Below are 9,280 nucleotides of genomic sequence, written 5' to 3' on the forward strand. Positions count from 1 at the left end.
ATTATATGTGGATACAGCAAACTGAAAACTTGCCAGTTACATGAGTTTATTGACATGTCACAGCTGCATGTGTTTATTTCACAACCTTAGAGTAAAACCTGTGAGTATGTGTTTGTCATAAAAAGAAAAGTTGGACATTTCATAATTTTTCAATATCTAATAATTGCACATGAATGTACCTGAATTTCCATTAGCTAAATGGAGTTGCCAAAAAGAACTAATGAATATTGCATGGTTGAGTTCTGTCACTTTTTAAAAGAGAAACTGGACATGAAATCATTTCTTTTAATACAGAGACAAAGACAAGTGACTTTAGAATTTAATGAGAGCTGCCAGATTGGAAAGCTTGCTTCTACAGCCTGGCTTCCTCTCCACATGGACTTACAGAAGGCTCTCAATATGGGTTTATGGATTGACTGACAGCCTAGCTGATGGCCTGTTGGACATAGAGCTTTAGGATACAAAGCAGGTAAATTGTCCAGGTTGGTGTAAAACAACTTATAACACATCCAGCTCTTTTGTTTTTGAATCCTCACAAATGATAAAAGTGTGGGCCAAGTGTTTTTCCTACTGAAAATATCAGAGATACTGCCATAAAATTCCAACAGACTTGGAGAGAACTCTTCTGGAATTTCTGGTCTGGCTGTTTTCATTATAAGATTTACTATGGGTGGTTACCAATTCTTTTCTTCCTTGCTGACCATACCATGCCATTGTTTTCCAAATGGCTGATGTAAAAACATTTCCCTCCTCAAAGTCAGGCAGAGATATTTTTATGTTGCCCATTTGGATAGGCATTTATTTGCCTCTTTACTTAAAATGATTCTACAGGCTCATAAGACAACTGCTTTTGTTATGTCTCTACTGGAGATGCCAAAGGGGACAGATGTTCACCAGGTGACCACAGATTGTGTTTAAGACCCAGCTCCTTAGAAGTGGCAGAGCTTTTGGTCATTATTCATTAAGTTTCTAAAATTAATTTGAAATGTTGGCCATTAAAGGGACAGAGAATAAATGAATTCTAATACATTTTAGGAGCATAAAATTAGAATGGTGTGGCTTGATTGACAGCAGTCTAATGTTATTAGCAATTCCTTCTTAGTTGGAAAAGGGAGGGCGCATGTTTCTTCGAAGTCACAATCTTCATTTTCGTACTTTGTAAATTATTGAGCATTCTATTAGAAAAATAATGAGGAGCTGCAGATTAAATAGTAAAGCCATAGTTAGTAAAAAAATGCCTTTGGATAATTTTGACCTCGGGAATGTGATAATGGGTGCAGATTAGAAATAGACTGGTTGATTCCTCATCTGAGTTCTTTTTTTTTACCATAAGATGCGCCTAACTCTAAACTCAATACAAGAACAATAACCCTATTCCATGCCCTGGAATTAAGGACATTATAAATGTATAGGAAGTGTCAGAATCAATTAAATTATCTGCTGAATAACTACTGTGGGAAGAATATTGTGCTATGATCTTGAGAACAAAGGAAATAAAATACAAGAGCTCATCATTGTCAATGGAGAGCATACTATCTGGCTGGGGAAATAAACAGAAGTATGTAGTTCAAGTGCAATTCTATAGAGCGGTAATATACATGGGTAAAATGAAGTGCTAAGTTGTATATTGGAGATAACCTGATAAAAATGGTATTATTTAAAGGTACTTCTTGTGATAATCATTAATTAATGGGATTAAATGGAAAGAGTAATTGTAGGGGTGCCTTGCTGGCTCAGTTGGTAGAGCATGTGATTCTCAACCTCAGGGTCATGAGTTCAAGTCCCACATTGGGCATAGAGCCTACAAGAAAGAAAGAAAGAAAGAAAGAAAGAAAGAAAGAAAGAAAGAAATTGTAGCCAATCAAGAAATAGGAAATATGATGTGATATGATATGATATACACTTAAAATGTGTAGGGCATGTGCTACTAACTCTGGCATTTCTTTCTCTACAACCCTTTCAGTTATCTTTATCTGTGGTCATTAAATGTTGGCATTCATCAAGACTCAGTCCTGACTCATCCATCTCCTTTTCTGTCTTTACTTCCTCTGTCAAAAAAAGCTCATTCATGACCCTGGCTGAAATGACCTTTCATAAACAGATGTTTCACAAAGTTACATTTTCAACTCAAATTACTCCTCCAACTCCAAACCCATGTACCCACTGCTTCATGGACATTGATTCTTGGATGTTTCAAAGGATAAAAAAAGCATGTGTACTAAACCAGGATTATGATTTGATTTCCTTTCAAATATACTCTCCTTCCAATGTTTGCTATATTGGGAAATGACCCCAACATCTATCTGACTTATTCAAGGCAGAGGCAATCCAGAAAACTGGAGGCAATTGCTGATGCTACCATCCTCCTAACTATGCTGGCCAGTTCATCAAGACTTGCCAATTTCACCTCCTATCTGTCTTGCAAATCCAACCATTGCTCTTCACTGTACCAAGTCTATGCTCTGTTCCCTTGTTTGTCTCATGGAATCCTGTTTCTTCCTTTCATAAAACCTAGTCGGTAGTTAGTAAATGGCTGTTTCAGGCTCAGCTAGCTGCCTACTCATTCGTTTCCACCTTTTTCCTTAGTAATAAAACTTAAATTTCGCTCAGGTATCTGTCCCTCCCTGTGTAACTTAGTAGAAGATGTCTGTATTTTGATCTCTTAGTAAATCTCTTTCTAATGATTGGTTAAGGGGTTGGCCCATAACCAAGTTTGGGACAGGACATGAAATAGAATGTGTGCCAGGCTGGCTGGGGAGATAGTATTTGTTGTTGTTGTTGTTAAAAAGAGGATTTAGAAGAAAGTACTCTGTTTTTGGCCTCTGCTGACCAGGATGGGTTGCCTGGAACAGCTTGTTATCTGCTTCCAACCTAACGATACAGACCAGAGAGAGAGGTGAGTAGCACTGAGACATCTGCAAACAAGAGGAGTCACCTTATTGTCAACCTTCTCATGAGAAGTGGCACACATCCATATTGTTTTTGCCAATTTGAGGTGGAGACTTTTCTGCTACTCGAAACTGTAGCTATCTTAATGGACACAATAATTTCATTCTCAATTGCATGATTGTTTGATTAATAAAAAAATCAGTTTCTACCTCCTTCGCCAACTAGCCTGTTGTCTATGTCTGATTGGCTCACTGTTGGATTCCTTCTTAGAGGTGTATGTCTGTATACAGTAGGAATTCAGGGACTATTTGATGAATGAATGAATGCCCTACTCATGGATCTAGTAGGCAAAGATGTAACCAGAAAGTAAGGACACAAAATGATGTTTGATCAATGCCAGTCACTGGTAGAGGGAGCTTGAGAGAGAAATAAACCAGGATGTTCTGGGTGACTGCAATGACCCTTGTAGAGGAGATAAGCTTTGAGGAGATCTTTAGGCACTGAATATGGACAGGCAGATAGACAGAAATGGTGGTAGTGGGGGAAAAATACACAAGGAAGGGATTCAAGGGCAAGAGAGTGCAATAGAATGAGCGCATTTTGTTCAGTGCTACAGCTTGAAATCTGGAAGACCTTGTGATTTGATGACAGATATCCCTGAAAGCAGCATGTGGAGTGTGGACTCATTCTGGGATTGGAGAATTCTTAAAGATTTTTGAGCAGGAATGTGTCCCGATGGTATGCATCTTGCTGGTACTTAACTCCTGGGTAGGGGTGGTCCTCCCTTTACAATCTTCAATTATAAGAGAAAGAGAAAGCCCTGTGTCCATGATTGTATAATTATGCATACAATGGGTAATGGAATTTTTTTTTAAAAACTTTCATTTTTAAGCTTTTTAAAAGCATGTCTCTCTAGTTGAAATTGAAAGAATAATTGCATACACAGTGTCTTACCTGTAGGCAGATTTCATAGTCATTCATTTTCAAATATCTGATGTCAGTAATTTAAGTAAGACTTCCAGGACATTATTCCTCTGTGCTACAATGTCGGCTACTCAATAATTTCAAATTGATTCATTGCCATACCTAATGGAAAAAAATCATTTTAAGCACTCTACCCATTTTCCCTGAGGGAAAATGCCTGGGGCGCCCACCTTTCAGTGGTTCTTATGATGTCATGACTTGATTTCACATACCTCTTCAATGTGTGTTTAAGGGATTTAGAGTAGAGCTTTAAGTCTCTGTGAATGCTAGTTAGGAAAACCCAGTATCTATGAAAGTTAAATTGTGCCTTGAAAACAGGAATTCCATAAATAAACTTTTTGGAACGATTCATTTGAAGTACTTATAAATCTTTGCTAATTTAATTTTGCTAGTTTTAAGACTTCTTAAAATTTGGAACTTGGTACATACTCTTTTAGAAACATTGCACGTATTTGTATATATATGAATATGGTTATATTCTGAGCCAATGCTGATTAATCAAAAAGTTGTTTGAAACCTAGAAATGAGGGGTGTCTGGGTGGCTCAGTTGCTTAAGAGTCCACATGGGGTATGGAGCCTACTTAAACAAACGTAACATTCTAGAAACTGTACCCTGTTTATTTTAACTCCTATTTCTCAGACCTTTATTAATTAGATTGATTTTTTCAGTTAAAAGTACCAGAATGGGTATTTGGCTAACTTAAGTCCCCCAAAAAGGAGAGGGAGGGTCTGACAACCCAGGGGAAAAACTGAGGCCTCAGGAGGGGCCAACAGGGGTGTTGAAGGACAATAGTGAGGTTTAGGGGATGCAGGGAAAAGAGTGTGATCCCCTGAGAACACTGTCATAGGGATAAAGATGCTCCATCTGTCTTCAATCCCTTTGTCCCTTGGCTCAAAATTCAAATTCCAGGGAGAGACAAAGGATGAATTAGCCTAGCTTGAGTCTGCAACCCATATCTTCCCACCAAGCCTAAAGGCAATGGGAATGGGTCTTCCCTAAGGGAAATCCAGGGGAATTTATATTACTTACAGCACCTCACATTTGGACCCTTAGAAGTCATTTTTCTCCAAATTTGTTTCTCTCAAATTCAGCCTCCATACTGGCTGCCAGAGTAATTCTCTCCAACTGGCTATTTTCTTCCTGGTTTAACACTGCAGCGACTCCTTGAGGATCCTGTTATTTTCTGGTGTCACTTCTTACCTCTCTCAGCTTGGACCTAATGCTCCAGCCTCACCAACTATTTAATGCTTCTTCAGCTTAGCACTGCCCTGCTCTTTCCATCCTCTGGGTTCCTGTCCCCATGTCCATCTATCACTGGGTTTTACACATGGGATTACAATGATCAGCTTAAGGGCTTGTTTCCTACAGCAGAATTATATCTCATTCATTTTTTTTTGTATCTCTAGGCATTGACAATACCCGGTTTCATTATTATTTATATTATTTCTCAATCAATTTTGCTGTATCAGTAAATGAATGAACACAATGTGTTTTTCTTTGATGTTCCCTTCCAGATAACTATGGCGAAACTTGACAACTATAGTAACTATTATCTTCTTAAAAGTTAACTAGCTTCTAACAGTGCTGTATTATTGTTCACCCAATTCCTTAAGCTAAAGGGCAATTTGTATTTGGGAGCCCTATTTTCACCATGAAAAGAGTCCTATTTATTTATGTTTCCTTACTATTTTAGAAGTATAGAGATGAAGAGGTACATTTTCATAGTGAGATATATATTGCTAGGTACTTTCCTAAAGCAGAAATTGGAAATTCACAGGGTGACTTGGAATAATTTAGATTATCATAGGTATTATTTTGCTCACTCGGTACCAGTAATTTCGTATTGCTCCTCTTCTAGAACATTTACCTCCCTGCTCCCTGCCTCTTTCTTTCTTTCTTTTTCTTTTTTTCTTTTGCTACTACCAACACATTGTAAACTCTTGTGAATTTGTTATCGACTCTCACTTCCAAATCCTCTTAAGCCTTTCACTCTTTAGAAGAATTCTCAGTTTATGTTTGTGCTTCATAGTATTTTTCCCAAAGTGCATTGTTTTATGTTCTTGTAAATTGAACTCATCACACTTAAACTCGTGTGCCTCTCCAAGGTCTCTAGATTATTCTGTGCTGTGGATCTATCTTTTCACTGTTTATGATTTTCTGCAAATAAGAGTAATATGCAATTTATTTTGCGCTTCAGATCATTAATAACGATATTAAATAGCATGTGCTTCAGTTTTTGCCTTCTGGCATCCTGCTTTTCCCAATTTGACTCTGGCCTGTTAACAGTTATTTTTTATTCTGTCAGGTTTTTCTTCTTGTTAAAATATTATTATAATGTTTTTTTAGAACAGAAAGCAGCTTGTAACTTTTCTTGATTTCAACACCAAGGAACAGATAGCCAAGATAAATTATGTCAAAAGACATCTTACTTGCCCCTGGAACATGTGTCTGGGGGGAGTGCCAATTGCTTATTATAATATTTATTGAGAGTATACTATATGAATAATAGTAGCTAACACCAGTCAATCAGAAATCAGCTTTTATCTCCTTAGCATTTCTTCTCTCCCTCCATGTTATCACAGCCTTTGTTCAGGAAACAATTATTACATGCTAAGATTCATATTGCAATCTCCCCAACTATCTCCCTGATTTCAACCTGGGCCTCAAAATTCATTCTCTACAATGCAGACTGGAATACTTTATAAAAACATGAATATGATCTCGTATCTTCCCTGCCTTTAGCCCTCAAATGACTCCCAGGAAAAATTCCAAAGTCCTCAACAAGCATCCAAGACCCTTATCCTGCACCTTTTCCCACTTCCTCCTCTGAATTCCATACTCCATGGAATTCATCTTCTGTTCAACAGTGTTGAGTCCTTTGAATGAACTATTTCTTAATTACCCATGGCTTGTGATTCTCTCACCTCCTTCTTAAAATGTTCTGTTTGAAAAAAAATAAAATAAAAATAAAATAAAATGTTCTGTTTGGCAAGACCTGGATCATGTCCCCACACTTGGAAAGGGAGTGGGATCTGCCTCACACAAAATGTAGGGCCTATGAATGAAGAAAGAGTAATTTTCCTGAATGAAAATAAGGGCCCTGTTGCCAGAATAAGAGGAAGTGGATGCTAGTCAGGAAAACACAGTTTACATCCATCTAGCATCAACCATCATGGACATGGAATACATACGCAGTAAATGATTTATTTTATTAGGGATAATGAGCATGAAACTGATATCATCTAGGGCTCTTTATCTGAAAATCTCCAACTACCCAAACTGATTTATCATTTTGATTAACCTCTTCTTTTGAATAATTTTGAATAACCTCTTTAACCAGTGACTTGAATTTCACTTAATATATAGAGAAAGTGATCAAGGAAGAGGTTAGGTGATTGAAAATCATTAAAATGTCTGTAAGGAAGAAATTTAAATTTTCTTTGCAACAGAACATCTTTGAAGCAGTGCATTATTCATATAGAATATTACAATTCAGAGAAAGTCTTAAAATCCCTTCTTAGCTGAGGTACAGTTACAGCTCTCCTACTTATCTGCTTGAGAATTTATCATTATGATGAGACAAGTGTCATGAGTCAACTGGACCCAGAACTGTGAAATCCAGTCAGTCTGTTTTGCCTGAGTTCATCCTAACCCAGGTGGAGGTTATCTAAATGGATGTGGTCAAGGTGCTTTGTCATTTATCACTTGAAAATGCTCACGCATCTAAGGAAGTTCTTAGCTTCATTAGCAAATCAAGTGAGAACTGAAGTTCACTGAATCTATCTAACCATCCCACCTTTATGCAGGATAAATTTAGGTTTGGGGCTTTAAATGTCCTGCAACAATCAGTTGTGTGGATGAACCATGGGCCATTAACTAAGTTTTATCATAAATCCTGACATCTCTAGATGTGCCCTGTGTTATTAGGCTTTGAGGTTATTGTGCTCTAGGACCAATACAAAAACAGAAACAAAAACACATCCCAAACTTTATTCTGACCTTGAACAATATAGAGAATGAAAATGTTTAGGGGTTAAGAAAAGACATGAGCATAATGTCTATGCTCAAGTGAGGTATTTCAGCATGGTCAATATTCTTAGACCCTTGAGCATAGCATGAACAATGGCTTCCTCTGGGCTGATTCTCACTAAAGTAGCATTTAGTCTGCTTTCATGAATAATCAGTTGTATTGGCTAGTAAATGAGACAAACAATTGTTCTTGAAGTTATTGGCATCTCAGCCCAATCTCTTCTAGCCAAGTCTACATTCTAGATTTGAGTATCGGTGGAATATTAAGAGCCCAGAAAAATTCAAGCAGGTTGGAAAAATACCACTTGCTTTATAAGGAATAAAGACTGGTTGCTGATTCTGGATTTTATAGACATTAAAAAGCTGAAGCATCATCTATTTTTTTTTTAAAGATACTGTTTTCTTTTCTTTTTTTTTTAATTTTTATTTATTTATGACAGTCACAAAGAGAGAGAGAGAGAGAGAGGCAGAGACATAGGCAGAGGGAGAAGCAGGCTCCATGCACTGGGAGCCCAACGTGGAACTCGATCCCGGGTCTCCAGGATCGCGCCCTGGGGCAAAGGCAGGTGCTAAACCGCTGCGCCACCCAGGGATCCCTTGTTTTTTATAATTTATGTAAAGGAGTTCTCTGATTTTTATTACATTGTAACAAACTCTCCCGAAATTGAGTAGCTTAAAATACCCACTTAATTTGACTCCCGACCAAGTAGGTCAGGAAATGGAGGACTGATTTGCACAGTTCTTACCTGGGCTATCTTATGAGGTTACAGTCAGGTGTGGGCTGAGCTGTAGATATGTGAGCAGGACATCCAAAATGGCTTGCTCACATGGCTGCAGTTATGTTAACTATCTGCCTTTATATGGCATCTTCAGTATGGTGGTCTCAGGGGTCAGATCTTTTACATAGCGCTTGGCTTTGAGCATCCCAAGAGAAAAAAGCAGAAGCTATATGGCTTTTTCTGACCTAACTTCAGAACTATGTAGCCTCCCTTTCACTGCGTTCTGTGCTTACAAGTCACTGAGATCAGTCCAGATTCAGAGAGAGGGGACAAAAACCCCTATCTCTCAAGGGAGGAGTAGGAAAAAGTTGTACACATGCTTTAAACCATCGCAAAGTGTCTCCAAAGGGCATGTGGAAATATCTTCCTCTTGTTGCTCAAGGTAATTTTTGGAGTATCTTCTATCCAGAAACTTTAGCATTCTTCACAATACTGGGAGTTATGGAGACATGATTTTGCCCTAATGTTCTTTGTTTAGGCCCAGCATCAAACAGCAATGTATCATTTCCCTTCTGAAGCAGAGCCAAAAATTTTATCCCAACTGCCGTAGGAGGACAAGAACTGAAAAGCATTTGGATCCGACTCAAGAAATTGGGAT

The sequence above is a fragment of the Canis aureus genome, chromosome 19 (genome assembly GCF_053574225.1).
Source record: "Canis aureus isolate CA01 chromosome 19, VMU_Caureus_v.1.0, whole genome shotgun sequence".
Taxonomy (NCBI): domain Eukaryota; kingdom Metazoa; phylum Chordata; class Mammalia; order Carnivora; family Canidae; genus Canis; species Canis aureus.